This window comes from Pteropus alecto, unplaced genomic scaffold (genome assembly GCF_000325575.1).
Source record: "Pteropus alecto unplaced genomic scaffold, ASM32557v1 scaffold103, whole genome shotgun sequence".
Classification (NCBI taxonomy): domain Eukaryota; kingdom Metazoa; phylum Chordata; class Mammalia; order Chiroptera; family Pteropodidae; genus Pteropus; species Pteropus alecto.
Window position 1 is genome coordinate 9,851,927 of NW_006436288.1, and position 17,085 is coordinate 9,869,011.

The window sequence follows — 17,085 nt, forward strand, 5'->3', positions numbered from 1 at the left end:
AGTTGCCAGATGAGAGGGGGATTGAAGGGTGGATGAAAAAAAGGAAGGGATTAAAAAGTACACATTGGTAGTTACAAAATAGTCACAGGGATGCAAAGTATAGAATAAGGAATATAGTCAATAACATTGTAATAGCCATGTATGGTGTCACATGGGTACTAGATTTATCAGGTATATTATATTTATTGATCACTTTGTAAGTTATATAAATGTCTAATCACCATGTTGTACACCTGAAACTAATGTAATATTGTATGCCAACTGTAATTGAAAAAGGAAATATTACAAAAATAAAAAAAATTTGAATGTTGCTAGATTCAAATTTTTTTTCTTATCTTTCCTTAGCTCAGGTTAGGCTCATTATGTGAAAATATGAGTGGTAGGGACAGGTATCTTAAGGAAAGATATTCTGATCTGCCCTAGGAGGCATCCCCTTTTCCTCGTCCAGTTGCTGATTTCTCTGGTGTCAGGGCATTGAAAAAATGAAGGAATGGGGCCAAGTCCTCCTTATTTGACTAAGCAAGAATAAGATTTCTCTGATTTAGAATAATTGGTTTTGTTGTTGTTTGTGTGTCAGAGAGTCAAACATTGGTCTGAAAACACCTGCAGTTCTTTGCATAGCCAACCTCCCCACTGCAAGATTTCTGGATTTGGAAGGAGAGCCCTGGCCAGACCACTTGCCCCCTCTTAACTCCCACCACTGGCCATCAGACCCACAGTCTCTGGCTTCAGAGAACTCCTCGTCCAGAAAACAGCCTAGCCCCGTCGGTCCCACTCAACTCTCACGTCCTTGTTCCCCTAAGTGGTGGGAGTACCACTGTGTCTGTACAACCTGTTCTTCCAGCTTGTCTCTTTAATGACCTTTCTCTGTGTTCCAGCAGCAACTAGCATTCAGCGGGTCCAACCATCTCAAATTTCAAAGAAGATATCCTTAGTTTCTGACTTGGGGGCGGAGTGGCGGCGGGGTGCGGGGCAGGCCGGTCAGAGAGTTCAGGCACCCCTCCCCTCTACACCCAGCAAACTTTCTAGCTAATTATTTTGGAATTTCTCTTCCTTGTCTTGGGAGGTGATAATGTATATACGAGGGAAAAATAACTTCTCTCCACATGGACAGGACCTCCTTAAAGGGGGCATTTTATCTCCCAACAACTCCCCTCCATGTTAACTTGGGGGGCTTCACTGGGGAGGGAAGGCAGGGAAGGCAGGGAAGGTGGCTGTTTATAGATCCAGTTCTCAACATCGGCATCTCTCACTACACTCTGGGGGGAGGCAGCCATCCCACCTTTTGATATCACTCTAAATATAGAACATGAGGTGCTTTTAATCCTTCGATAATACAACAGGAAAAATCTCATTTCGCAGCCTGCTGTGCATAGACTGATCTGGATAAGTCACTGAAGCAGCTCCCTGACCTTCGATCCACTGGAGAGAGTCCTGGCCTGCTCCTACCTCGCTGGATGCTCAGTCCTCGTGACTACTATTTGCACTGGTCAGGCAGCCCCACAGCAGTACCTGGTATATGATTTTTTTTTTCTCATAATCACAACAGAAGGACCAAAACCTCTCATTATCTTAAGTGCTGTAATAACACAAGATTATACAACAAAGGGAGGAGTAGAGAGTAAGGAACAGAATATCTGCTGAAAGCTCAGCTCCTCTTTTAATTTTCCCAGAGTCATCTGTATGTATATATATCCCAGTTCATGTTCCCAGAAACAGCCTTCTCTGTGTACTTATTTTATACTACCCATCAGAATATTCTGGAACTGCTCCTCTTCACTCCCCAATCCTGAGGGAAAGAACATTTAGATTCCCCTGGTTTATGATTACTTCTATGCTTATCTTTCCCAGATGATAGAGTCCTCTCAATATCTTTGATTGTGTCTGATTACCAACCCTCACCATCTCAAGGCAGAAGTCCACTGGCATAGTTTTAGCAGCATCATTCTAAGTTGCACCAGAGTTATATGTATAGAACTATCATTATTATAGGAATCAAAATGTATGTGTTAATACCAGGCTAACTTATGGCAAATTGCAGGCAACTGTCCAAGGCCCTGTGCTTTGGGAACTGCAGAATACACTGTTGCCTAGGTGGCAACTGAGTAGGTAATCTATTAGAGGAAAAGTAATAGCTAAGTAGTTGAAGAAGGGAAAAAATCCCCAAATATTCTGGTCATATAACCAATCTGTAATTTCTAACATCACCAAGTACAAGGGATGAATAAGATAGCCCTTCCCTAAAACTCACTCTCCAAAGGGTCAGTTTATGACTTGTTTTCCTAAAGTATTTATAATAATATGCCTTGAAATATATTTATATGGAAGTGGCTTCAAAACTCTGAAATTATGGAGCTGTTATAAACGAGCTTCAAAGTGAATATGACTCCAGAACTTTTTTCAACTTTGAATTTACAGGCAAGAAGTTCATTTTTCCATAGCCACAGATATGCATTTGGAAATAAAAGTAAACTTCAAACCATGTCTCTTTTTTCTCTAAAAATTCATGTTATGAATGAGTCAGGGAGAAATAGAACAGCCTAGAAAATCAATTGCAAGGTTCTACTTTCTGCCTGAATATCACAAATAAAATATCACCTGATTCCTCAGTTATGTTCTTATAGAAAAAACACACTGAGAGTCTGTAGTTTTGGTTTCTTAATTTACCTGTCTTGATAATAAATTTAGATTGTTTTAAATCCTTGTATTATACAGCGATAATCTCTAATTTGGTTTCCTGGTGGCTTAAAAGAATTAATCTGTCTTTCTCCAATTGAACATATTAATAATTCCTTGGACGTAAGATGCTTTTCATAAAGCTATTTAGAGAGAAAATAACAATATTATTTCCTAGGTATTTAAAGAACAACTTCAGACAAGTCAATTTGCCTTCCTGAACTGTAATGTCATGTAATGGGGATAATAATAATGATGATTTTGTATTATAACATAAAAGGACTGTTATAATAACTATTATGGAAGACTTCATAAACTATAAAATCTGATATAGACATTAGTTACCTATAAAATTCTGCTGTAGGGTTCTCTACCTCTCCACATCACCCTGTATTATAATCGAGAATGATTTTCAACTAAATATGTACTTCCAAATATATAATTAGGTACATAGATTGTCACACATTAATCAGGATTATTTCTAAACACTGCCTTAAAAATAATGCTGTATGTGAAAGTGCTTGGCACATTTTAACTGAGTTAACAACCCTTCAACTTCAGAGAGTCCTGTAACTCTGGTGCTGTTCAGCCATTGCCAACTGGAAGCTAAAAAAGTATTAAACTTTAAACTGCAGGAGCCATATCAGAAATTAACCAGTGTGCTTCAGGCACACAACCCTGTGCTTCTCCATAGAATCGGGAAGGAAAAATAACAATAAGCTGCTCCAAGAGCCCTTCCCATTGCTGAGAGAGTGTTAAAGGAGGCTTTTCATATACTTCCCACTTAACTGTCAAGATGACCCTATGAAATAAGTATTTTCCCCATTTTGGAGATGAGAAAAATCTTATATTCTTCTAAGAGCAGGGTCTAGAACACTTGATTGCTCCAATTTGTTCTACCAAGATGGGGGTTGGGCCCTTCGAAGCAGATTTGAGGGTAACATCACACGAATGTAACAGGCCCAAAACCAGAGCTTTGCTTGGGTTTTTGCCTCTTTTCACATCTATGACTAGGGGAGAACAAAGATAAAACGCAAAGCAGGTCATTTTTCTGTTCTAGATCAAGGTTTTCAAAGATTTGATCAGGCGGTGCTTCACAGTTCCAGTTCTATAGGAAAGGTGGCACAGTCTTCCAGATATAGTTTGCTTTGCCTCTCCTTATTACCGATACATATCCACATGGCAGCTTTCTCATGAATATGCAAGCAGCGCATATTCTCCCGATCAGAGCATTTGTCCAAGTGCATTAGCAGCTAATGCTGCATTCTCCAGTAACCTTTTGAAAATCTGCCTGATTTGGGGTTTGTTTGTTTGTTTGTTTCCATCTACAGCACCCCAATCTTAACAGCACGCAATGTATTTCTGTTTTTATATTTTCTTCCAGTAAATGAAAAGAATTCTGAGGGATGAGTGACAATTGAGGCAAATTTTAGCTTGTCTGGGTGTTTCTACTGCACGGGGAAGCAGGTGAACCTCACTTCAGCATTCATGGAGTCAAGTTCTTCAACAGCTGATACACAATTAAATACAGCATCATTTATTCCAAGCTAATGAAGAGGAGCATACTGAGGCCTCAACATATTATTGTGTCCAACAAAGTAGAATGTATGCTATTGAACACATGTGATATAAGATAAAGCCACAGGATCAGGGAAATGTAGAATGAACACTTAGATGAGGTTCATTTATTCCATCACTCAGCTAGGAGTCTCATTTGCCTAGACATACAGATAGCACATTTATATATAGCTGTGTGACAAATTGCCACAAACTTATCAACTTACAACAACACCCACTTATTATCTCACAGCTCTGTAGGCGTAAATCTGGTGGTCTTGGCTGGATCCTCTGGTTAGGGTCCCACAAGGCCAAAACGAATGTGTTAGCTGGGAGAGCGTTTGTCTCTAGAGGCTCTGGAGAGGAATCTTCTCCCAAGTGCATTCAGACTATTGCAGAAACATAGCTCCTTGCTGGCTGTCAGCCCAAAGCTACTCTCTGTTTCCAGAGACCACCCACATTCCTCATCACATGGCCATTCCATCTTGGAGCCATCAATAGCACATGAAATTCTAGTGTCTTGAATCTCTCTGACTTCCTCTTCTGCCACTAGCAGGAGAAAGCTCTCTGCTTTTAAGGGTTCATAAGATTAGATTAGACCTACCTGGATTATCTTCCTTTTAAAAGATTAACTCTGCATATGACATACTACTTTTGAAGGTTCTAGGGTCTAGGGAGTGTGGAATCCTGGGGGGCCATTTTTAGAATTCTTCCTAACACACCTACCAAGTAAAATTCATAAAAATATTGTGAGGCTTGCCATATCCTCAAAAGATAAAAAATATTGTAACTACAAGCAGAAGCAGTTGCAGATAATACTAAGAATCATGCCTAAATTTCTGAACATGGAACTTTCAAAGTTTAAAAGTTTGCTGGAAATGGTATAGTATTAACACACCAAAGAAGTATCTTAAACCAATCAATGTCCTTTGAAGAAAATAGCAATAATATTTTAGCAACCAACTTTCTTTAGTACATAATTTTAGAAAGTATGCTAAACTATCGAACCTTGGCTTACAAAAAAATAAGAGGCCGTAGTTGTCCTGTTGACCCCACACCTTGCATTTGGCAATCCCTTGATATCCCTTCCTTTATTCACAGCTACTGTCTCGAAATCAGTCTTTACTCATCCTGCACTCCATCTCCTGACCTGTTCCCCAGTTCCTGAACCCTTTGCACAGCTCCTGTTTACCCCTCTCTATGACCTACCAGACCCCTCTGAGACGAGCTGCAGCAGCATTTCCCTGATCACATTTGGCCACTCTCTAAGCAACTTGTCAGAAACTCCCTCTCTGCCAAGCTGGGGGGCCCTTGTGGTTGACCTCTCTCAGCATCACACCAACTACAAAGGAAACGCATCCCGTGCTCAAAGAATAGCTGGTTCTTCTCTAGCTAAATTTGTAACTCTTTCCAATTCCCTTTGTTTGCTATCTCATATTTGTGCACTTTGTTCTTCCTATTTACACAGAATAAAAATATATCACTTTTTATTCATTTTACCAATTGCTTATTAAAAATGATATGCGTCTCCTTTGTGTTTCAGTCAATATTTTCTCTCTTAAGTTATGCACCCTTGCAGATGGGTAACAAGGTGCTAGCACATGTTAAAATGCTTTGCGAAGTATTTGCCCAGGGTTGATGACGATCGCGGGGTTGAAATTTAATGCGTATACATGGCCCAAATGTCAAAACCTATGAGGTTAGGATAAGTTCAGGTTTATAAATGGTAAATTGCTAGCCACATTATTGGAATTTAAGAGGTTAGTAGAAGTAAAAAAATTTACGTGTCTTTTCCTGTCTGACTGGAGCAAAAGTTGCTCCTGTCTAGTTTGCTGGTAAGCATAGCCCCTGGCCCATCTCAGAGACCAAAGTCAGGATGTTAAGTTTTTTTTTTCTTGGTTATTAAACATGTATTTTTTATTTTGACTTTGATAAATAATTGATATATTCATGCAACTAAAATAAAGTTGTCTTCTTTAGTCACTGCATTTAATTTTAAAAAGTGTTGACCTATCCTGCCTTCTTAAGCTGACATGCAAGCATTGTGAAATTCCATGCTTTTTTTAAAATAGGGAAACTTTATCAAAGCAGAAAACTTTGCTTTGAAAATAAATGTGGGAAATATAAATGTAAGCATAATTTTATTAATTTTTAAAAATAAAGAATATTCTAAGTATCCTTAGCCACAAGATGAAAATGGTTTTTAACATCATTTAAAATGTTTTGTTTCTTTCCCTCTATGTTATTAGGTAAATTATCTTTAATTCCAGAGAGTAAAAGTTAAGCAGTATAACAGTTGAAAGAATCATTTCCTGATAATATTTCCAAGATTATCACAACCAAATTTAGGAGTGAGCACGTGGAAGCCCTCGGTAGGAATGAAGGGTTTTTATGCAATGTCATTACCAGACCTTCGCCCTGGACTTCACCCTGTCAGGACTTTTTCCCGCCTACTGGATCCAAAATAAAGCTTCGTAGCCAAAATATTCAGTGACAGATGGCTCATTTCATTGCAGTAATGTTACCCTTTGGGTCTCTGAGGGGATGGTTTCAGGAATAGAAAGCAAGGTAAATACAGGAGTGGATGTATAACAGAATCTAACACAAGCAGGGTTTCTCCAGTCACTGATGGAATAAAAAACTTTCCTTCCAAATTCTTGTCATTAACAACAGGGAGCAGCCCCTCTTTTCTCTACACATTGTAATTAGTGCATAGACTGAGGCATGGTTCCAATCCTTTCCCTGACCCTGTTTTTTTTTTAAATTAATTTACTTATTTTAATTAGTTTCGAGTATACAGTACATTGGTTAGACATCTATATAGTTCATAAAATGATCCCCACAATTGCTCCCTCCCTCCCTTGACCCTCCACCTAGCCATCATATTAATGCTAACTGCATTCCCTCTGCTGTGCTCTCCATCCTTATGGCCAACTATCAACTACTAATTTGTACTTCTTTAACCCTCACCCATTCTCCCAGCCTCCCAAACTCCCTCCCCTCTGTCCATCACCAAATTGTCCTCTGTATTTGTGAGTCTATTTTTGATTAATTTGTTCTTTTTGTTCCTTAGATTCCGCGTATAAGTGAAATCATATAGTGTTTATCTTTCTCTGTCTGACTTATTTCGCTCAGCACAATGACCCTGATTTTGAACCTCCTCTTCAATTACCTTGTAAGTAAAATGGGCATCTTAATAATACTTACCTTTTAGGATTCTTGTGGAATCTAGATAATATATGAAAAGGATTTAACTAAGTGCTCAGCCCTAGCTAAGCACTCAGTAAGTGGTAACTTATTTTCTTTCCACTACTTTATTAACTTGTTTTTCTATAATAATAATAATAATAATGCATAATAGATCATAAAGCAAGATGCACGACTTGGGAAACCTACTAATGAAAATGATATTTTGTTAAAATTCCTAATTCAGACCCGACTTAGACTAAAGTAGACTAAAGCCAGCATTTCATTGTGTAATTAGAGAATCGGGGTTCCTCCCACTGAAACAGGCCTTAAGAGACAATTAGTTATTCTTTTCACAGTTGAGGTTTCTAAAGCTAAGTGAAATTGTGACTTACTCTTAGTCACATCTATGAAGCTCCCCTGGTAAAATTTCTCACCTTGTTCATTAGAATTGATTCTAAATTTTATTTTTAGCTGCTTCTGTTTTCGAGAAAATATATAAATTTTTCCATCACATGCATTTATAAAGTTATAACTCATGAAGATCCTATTTTGTTTTGTTTTGTTTTGTTCTTCACTTGGCATACCCTAATCTTTTCCCTAGAGGTCTGTATTCGTGCTGCTGTTTTCCAGTTTGTCTTGGCATCACTGCTTCACCATTTGGCATCTGACTCAACATAGTTTTATCACCATTACCTAAACAGTACTTCCCCATCTGAATGTATTTCACATCTGCCCTCCTCTGCTCTATGCTTTAGCCTGGGTCTACTCTCCCATGCAATTGCCCTAAAGAATGCCATGAGGGAGTGATGGTGCTTCACGTAGAGTTTTTTATTTGTTTGTTTCTGTGTGTGTGTGTGTGTGTGTGTGTGTGTGTGTGTGTGTGTGTGTGTGTGTTTTGACCAGTCACAATGCATAATGCATGGACTTTATTTGGATACTGAATCAAACAAAATTTAACTTTTTAAAAATAGAAAAGAACATTCATGAAACAACCACAGAACTGTATATTTGATGTTATTAAGAAATTATTTATTTTTAAATATATAATGGCATTACGAGTATCTTTTAAAAATTCTCTTTTAGCAATACACACTCATTTTGTTTTGTCTTTTCTTTTTTAACTAATTTATTTCCCAATTACAATTGACAAACACTAAATCAAATAGAAAAGGGCAAATATCATATGATTTCACTTATATGTGGAATATAAAAACAAAATAAGTTAACAAACAAAACCGAAACAAACACATAGATGATCATCTGTGATGATCACCAGATGAGAGGGGATTTAGGGGACGGAGAAAAAAGGTGAAAAAGATTAAGTAGTACAAGTTGCCAGTTATAAAAATAGTCACAGCAAGGTAAAGTACAGCATAGGGAATATAGTCAATAATATTGTAATAACTATGTATGGTGTCAGATGGGTCCTAAACTAATCAGGGTGATCACTTCATAAGGTATATAAATGTCTAATTACTACATTGTACATTGTAAGAGTTTTAAAATTTTAACATTCATTTGGGCTTATACACTGTGTATCACTAAATTCTTAACTTCCTTTCTTCAAGATTCTTTCCAAATTGAAAGCTGCACAGAATTAATCAGATTTACATTTTCTAAAATAGCCTCATAAGTTTTCGTTCTTATGATGGTTAATTCAGGCTTAATTTATAGTTAATCAGTGGGTGCCAGACTCTTTACATCTATTACTTTTAATTATTATAATACAATGAATTATTATATTACTTTTAATTATTATGTGTCAATAAGTGCTAATATCCTTATTTTATAGATGTGGAAAGCAAAATTGGGGAATTTAAGTAACTTCTCCAAGAGCCTACAGTAAGTGGCTGCCTTTCCCACTAAGCCAAGATGCCCCAGAGCATCCTTCGAAGGTCAAAACACTTGTTCTTAAATGTTAGTATGCCTAAAAGTTATCTGACATGCTTTTTAAAAGTGAATTCCATAGAGTCCATCCCCCAAATTCCCGGCTCCACCCTCCAGATTTTAATTCAGTGGGTGGACCTATGCTTTGCCTTTCAACAAGCTCTCCAGGAGATTCTGATACAGGCCATCTGCACAGCACACCCAGCTCAGTAGAGACACAGCCTGGCTCTGCATTCCCAGCTCCAAACGAAGCACCACATTTCCTCCTTTTCTTCTCCTTAAAGCCATAAATTAACCAAGTGCTGAGATTCACTTTTGTAACAAAAGCTGACTGGGGTTTTCCAGAATTCAAGTTTTTCTTGGAAGGCAGAATTTTACCCTGGGGATAAAAAGAATTGGTTTCTCTGTCCCTTTCTTATACTGACTTCCTGTATGTCATTTGACAAAATTGTTTTGTTGTATCTCATCCTTTTTCCTCGTAAAAGAAATGTGAAAATTCATATCCACTACTCACTGTAGAAAACCTCTAAGGAGGAAAACTATGACCATTGCATGAAAAGCTCTAGGCAGAGAACATGGTGAGTCTTCAAGATTGAATTATTCTCTTATCCAAGTGGGACATGTTGATTTTATCATGATTGCCATTTACTTTACAGAATACAAGGGATGACATATTTGGTTAAAATTTGTGAGACTAGGGTACAGTACCTTATGGGCACAGGTTTTGTGCTCTTAGAGAAGTTATTTTAAGTCTATGCACCTCATTTTCTTCATGAGTGAAATGAAAATAACAATATCATCAACCCCACAGCGTGTTGAGTTCTGTCACTTTGTGCTTTGCAGAAATGAACTTTGACAAATTGCTTGGCCCAAATATTTTCATTCTCAGTAACCTGGATTCAAACTATTGATAATATCAGCATATTCATTCTTAAGTCCCTGCTATATGTTGTGAGATACGAGGCTTTACAATAAACAAATATGACACTATCTTGGTCTTAGCGAAGTTACTCTCAAATAGATAAGACACTCTGACATGACGGCTAAAGTGACTTACCTGGAGAGATTGTCACAATATATTGTTAAGGGGAAAAAGCCATATATCAAAAAGTATATATAATATGACCCTTGTTTTTAAAAATAATTTTAAAACAATGCCCAATTTCTTCATGGTTATTGTATGTGTATGTGTGTGTATATATATACATATATATATATGTATATATATGTGTATATGTATGTGTATATATATATATACACACACACACACACACACATATAAAATATGTGAATATACAATTTACTAAATATATGTGTGTATATATATTACTAATATAAGTTATTTTGGAGAGAGAATAAACAAAATAAAGGAATAAATAAAAGGAAGGAGACATGAAAAAATATAAGTAAATGTGAAGACGGTTTTAAAAATCCATAATAAAAAGAACATATGAGATATGACCCCATTTAAATAATTTGCGTCTGTGTGTGTACAAGATGCATGAAAACAGTCAAAATACTAACAATGGCTATCTTAGGGTAGTGATATTTAAGTGATCTTAATTCTTTTTCTGTATTATTAGGCTATTTTTTATAATGACAAATGTTATTTATAATAACTGAAAACATTTTAGGAAGGAGTGACTGAGTCAAAATATTATTGTACATGATATATTGTTTTATTTTGTCTTTTAAATTGTGTCTTACGGGTATGAATTACTTTTAAATGAGAAAAGTGATATTCTTAAAGGAGCTATTCTGAGTAATAATAAAATTCAGTGGAACAAAGATATTCTAAATAGAGGCCAAAGCTGCTTCAGTTATCCAAATATAATAGAGTGCGCAATGAGCTTATTCTGCCAGAAGAAACTTGGTTACCTCTCTCTTCTTTCTTTTCCTTCTCTAGATGTTTTCAATTATGTACATCTTGTTTTGGTGGGAAGAATATAGTATTTTAAAAACTTTACAGAATGGTTTTTCTTATGTTTTTCCAACTCATTATTATTTTCTACAACTCGACATTTCCAAAATTAAATATATTATCTTTCTTTCTGCCTAAATTTATTTCTCTTCCTTTCTCCCTTTTCAATAAGAATGTCACCATCATCCTCCAGATCTCACAAGCTGAATATCTGGGAGCCACCCTAGATTCCTCTCTCCAGTTCATTGGCCTTCTACATCCAATGAGTCCAGCATTTATCATGACCTTCTTCTCCCAGCTATTGTCCTCAGTGGTCTTACCTAAATTGCAGCAATTATCTTTAAGTCAGTGCCCCTGCCTCCACTTTGAAATTTCAATCAAGCAGTTGAATGTCTAAACTTCTTTACATACTGTTGTCTGCTTGGCTTCACTTCCTTCAAGGAATCAGCTTTCTCTAAAACATTCTGTCTCGGGGACTGTCAGTCACAGAGTGCTCACTCCCCATGATACTACAAGCCAGGCAGGGAAAGATCCATTCCCCTATACTTAATGACTGGTTCAGGGACAGGCATATGATAAGAGTAGGAGCAGACATTATTCTCTCCCAGAACTTTTCTGCTAGAGTTAGCGGTAAAACTCTTGCTTTTGGTGGGTCATAGGTTAATTTAGTATACTCCTCTGTAAGATTTAGCTCCTTGAAACATTTTAAAAGGCCATGTTCAATTAGTGCAGAGACACAGAGCAAGCCAACTGTTTTAGTCATGCTGTAAGTAGACATGACTTTTCCTTTGGTTTAGGAACTAAGTCCATTTCTAGAAAGGTAACCAGGTTCGTGGTGATTTGTGATGATTTTTACTTTATAGCTTGTGTAGTAGTTCCAAAAGAGGGAAGTTTTTAATTCTAACTACCGATCTGAACTAAGCAGTAAATATCTTTATTTACTCACACTCCACAGCATAGGATTGCCATAGTAATTATCTATTTTTTATTTTAACTTTTTAATTATTAAAAATATGCACAAAAATTACACATATTTTTAGTGTACAGCTCACTAATTTTTCATAACTAGACACAACTTTGCTACTGTATATTTTTATACACAAAATTAAATTTTAAGATGTCTAAAGTTAGAAACATGTTTTCATTTTCCTCAACACCTAGCTCAACCTCAGGACCAACAGTAATGCCCAATGTTAATGTCACTATATTTTACCTACTAGACATAGAATGGCTGAGGACAATGAAACCGAGCCACACTATGGAGGGGAGAAAAGGAGACTGTCTTTACTACCGCCTTTTATGAGAATCAAACTGAACTGTAGTGAGAAGTTGGAACTTAAGTTCATTTCTGTGTATTCAAATCTGAATGCTCTAAATAGGACTTTTTATGTGGAATTCTAATTTATTATATTATACATCTTTCTCATTAAGGATTCAATGCACTGATCCAGAATTTAGTTAAAGGAAATAAACACTTCAGAAAAAATAAGAATTGACATCAGAGACAGATTATCATTACTCATTAGAAATGGTCACTGTATACCCTATACCCAATTAGCTTTTTCTTTTAAATCTTTTTTGAGGTAAAGACTGTGAGCTGCTGAAATAATTTGTCCTGTGAGGTAGTTAAAATTATTTCTCATCAGACACTTGAAATTAAAGTCATGTTATATCTTTTGAGGTGTTTAAATTGAGTTCTGCCTAGTAAAAGGGAGACTAAACCCAATATTTTAGAGAAATTACTTTCAAACCAGAGGGTTTATTTATTTTGTTTTTAAATCTGTGATTAAACTTTGCTGGAGGACTCTTGAAGTCAGTTCAGTGGTGTCTTGCACTGCAATCACATGTTCCATTTTTAGAAAGATGGCTAACTGACTAACAGGACACCAAGTGTGGGTGTGGACAGATGCCTGTTCCCTGCCTGCTGTGACAATTTGGCTGACTTCAGTAAATAGACACTCCATTTCCTTATTTAGCTCCTCTCCTCCCCTGTCAATCAGCTTTCTCAATACCATCGTCAGTTATCTAGGCCACTATTTTACCCCTACTCTAGACTGAGTACTTAATTATGTGCCAGGAACTCACAATACCCCTACACCTCCACTTTCTAGATGAGGAAGGAAAGTTGTGGGTATGTGCAACAACTTTTCCCAGTCACGTAGCTAGTGGGTGGTAAAGCCACTCTTGGTTCTTAAGTGAGTCTGATCCAAGAGTCCAAGCTCATAAGCTCTGTATTTGCTCCTTCGTCCTTTCACTGTGGACAGGTGTCCCAGGTCATATTCTGGACTGCTGACCTTAGAGACAGATCCTGTCTACCCAGTCTGTGAAATAGAATAGTTTTGCCCTGTCTTGCTCTCCACTATGTGGTTCAGTCCTCCGACCATGGATATCACACCTGGATATGCGGCCTGTATGGAAATCCCTCCAAGGGGGATAGACCAGAAAAATTAAACCACGCTCCACTGCCCACAATCTTTGGTTTTGCTCTAAGGGCCATTCCAATGGTACTCTGGTCTCTCTCAGCAATAATCTCTTATTCCTCCTGGACAGGTGGTTAGGGTCACCTTCTGGCTATTTTCATTAGGTTCTCCTTCATGCAGTGAGCTGAACACTTCTTCTAGGATTTCTGTCATTAGAATGCTCCAGGAGACTTCTCTATACTCAGTAGATCAGGCAGGTCTCTCCATAGTTTTTATAACCGAATATTCAATATACATGTATTTAAAGGCAAGTGATGGCTATTACCATTGCTTTCCTGAAAGTGTTACAGATCCATGAAAAGGAGCCAGCTGGCTTTTATCCAGCACTACAAATATTTCAAATTAGAACTATTGATTTATTGAATGCCTTTACATAATTTAGGCTAAGAAGCAAAAAGTCACCCATTCAGAACCTGGTTAACCGCCAGGAGAAATAAATGCCACGATCCTTAAAAAAAAAGGTGGGGGGCAGAGAGAGGTGGAGGGGAGAAGTTACTTGTTCTTTATACTGACTTACATGGTAAATTGGAGTCCTAATAGCCTAACAACACAAGACTATTTAGAGGCTCAGAATATCTGGCTCTAAGTCACACTAGAGTCCAATCTATTCTCATTTGCATCTGAAATGATATTATTTACCTCGAGCATGGTTGAGCTTATCTGAGGAGGCTCACTTAGGTGAAGGGCTCTCCAGAGAACTTATTACCTTATGGTAAAAATATTTTAGATAAATTATGAAAAATGATCAATTATATACAATTAAAATGCTAAGGAAAATACAAGTATTACTTTGAATCAGGGTGCTAAATTTCTCTTTGTTATTGACAATTTCAAATATGTTTTAAAGAAACTTACCTAAAATGTCCAGCTGTCCAAAATTAATTTGTTTAGAAGTGATAAGCACATTAGAATCTAGCTGCTGATGAGTGCATGTCTATCTTGGATCTTATACCAGGCTCTTTAGTTGATAATAAAAGGATTTTATTGTAAGTAGGCCAGTGCTATAAGTGGATTTGATAAAGAAAATCCTTGAGGAGAACATGATAGCAAGTATACCAAACAATTTTTTCCTATGAAGAGCTTAGTAATAAAAGAATTTGAGGATAAGTAGAAAATTTACTGGGCCCCAAACCTTAGAACTTTGAAACAACATTTACTGATCTGTTCATCATACTAAATTATAAATTAGATAATATACATGGAGAAAAGTTGAAAACAATGTGTAACAGAATGTATTTTATACTTGTTTTTAAAAATGTTTCATCACTGCATGTAAGGTGTTATACTATGGAAAATATTGAGTCAATGCCATAAAAATAAACATTTCGATTTCAATTGCATTCACAATAGTTGCACAGGTAGATTGGATCAAGAATGTGTTGTTTAGGGAGTCAGGTGGGTGGAACGCTGTTGGGAGCTAGTGCAGTGGACATCTGGTGGTTTTGCCTGCTCAGCATTCCTCCTCCTTGAACATGGCATGCCTAATCTCTTGGAGGATCACCCCTCCACTCCAAGCCTACATGTTCCAATCAGAATAACTATAGTGACTATAATAATAGATGACATCTGGGATTGGGTATGTGATTCAGGTCTGGCCAGTGAGAATGCAGATTCTCTTGGCCACTGTAATTGGTTCAGATTTGGCCACATGACCCAAGTCGAGACAATCAGAATCTATCCCAGGGCTTCTGGAACTATCAGGAAAGATGGGAGCTTTGGTGACAATGAAGTTGCCTAGTTCATGGAAAGTAAAGATAAATGAAGTTTGTCTTTAAAGGCTTCTAATGGTAGTCATTTTTAATGCTATATGTAAAATATCTGACTGGAAATAAACCCAAAACAAAGAAAAGAGAACCTAAGATGTGGGAAAGGCAAATACCCAAGGACATTTGAACACTTAGATTCTGCTCTACCCAAAGCTAGTAAGCCTTTAAATCTCCCAGATGTGTGAGCCGTCATTTTTGGTTTTGAAACATGATGCACTGTCTCCGTTTCTTGCAAGTAAGGTATGTTATTAATACATTTAATTTAAATAGTAGTAGTAATAAGTAGTTAATTTATAATAGTAGCAGAGAAATGTGTTAACAAGGCAGAAAACTAAAAAAAAAAAAATTATGCACATCAAGTAGCACACAAAGCAAGAATATGTTTTTATTAGACCATTTCAAAATTTAGATAAGATTATAGGACTTTAGGACTATAGAGATTATTTCTTTTAACTTTCTAATTTTAAATTTCTAAGTAAGTAAACTGAGGTGCAGAAGGCAACATCTAGTCAATAAATATTATTGACAAATGCTTCCATGTGATTACAATAATGTAAATAAACAATAGACTGCTGAAGGATCTTAAAAGATTTAAATTTCTCAAAGACAACTGTGAATATCGAGAACCACATTAATGTTATTTTTTTATGCAACTTAATCTAACCAAAAAGAACCACAGGAGTGAAATGAAATGAGTCTACTAATTTAAAAATAGTTATTTCCTCTTTTTAAAAAGTGACTTTGGTGTTCCTTCAACTAGGAATGTAGATAAAATTTACAAAATTTTTGCATCCAAAAACACAAAAGTTTATTTCATATTAAAATATTAATTTAGTTTATTTACTCTCTAAAGAAATAATAAGCTCTTAGCCTATTGAAATGGAACTTTGGTTAAAATGATAAATTTACATCATCTTAACTTTAATTTCTAAGCAACTATCAGTATTTTTAGGTTTCCAAAATTGACTAAGTCATTAGGAAAAATGATCAGCATCATGGAGCCCAAACAGCTAGCTAACTTAGATAAAGATTCCAATCATCCGTTAACTGACTATTGTGACATGCTGGCGACATAGCAGAGGGTTTAGAGGCACTGCATTTTCCTTTAAAAATTACACTTGGGAAAAATAAAAACTAGGTCATCTTTATTTTGAAATATGTTTTGTTATTTATTTCAGTCGTTAACTAATTTGTAATTGTGAATCTAGATGGTGGGGTTATAGTCCAAACTATTTTATGTGCAGTTTGGTGGGATTATGGTTTGGACTTTTTATGTGCAGTTTTGAAAGGTTTTAAACAGACAAGAAGACTATCCATCCTGTCTTTGAAAACAACAAAAAACAGTGGAAACATTTCACACCATGTGGAGATAATATATAAATGGCAAGAGGATAGTGTCCATTTATTATCAGTATAAAACATAAGGCATGCTTCCTACTCTTTATCTTTCGTGGAAAGTATACATACTAAAATAAAGCTAAGCTGATTGTTAGCGTTAATTGCTAAAGGTGACAGGATACAGCAAATACGTATGCTCTCCTGAAAAAATAAGGTTATCGAGTCTCATTTATCATAATGTAAAACTCAAAAATTGAAAAAACACACAACA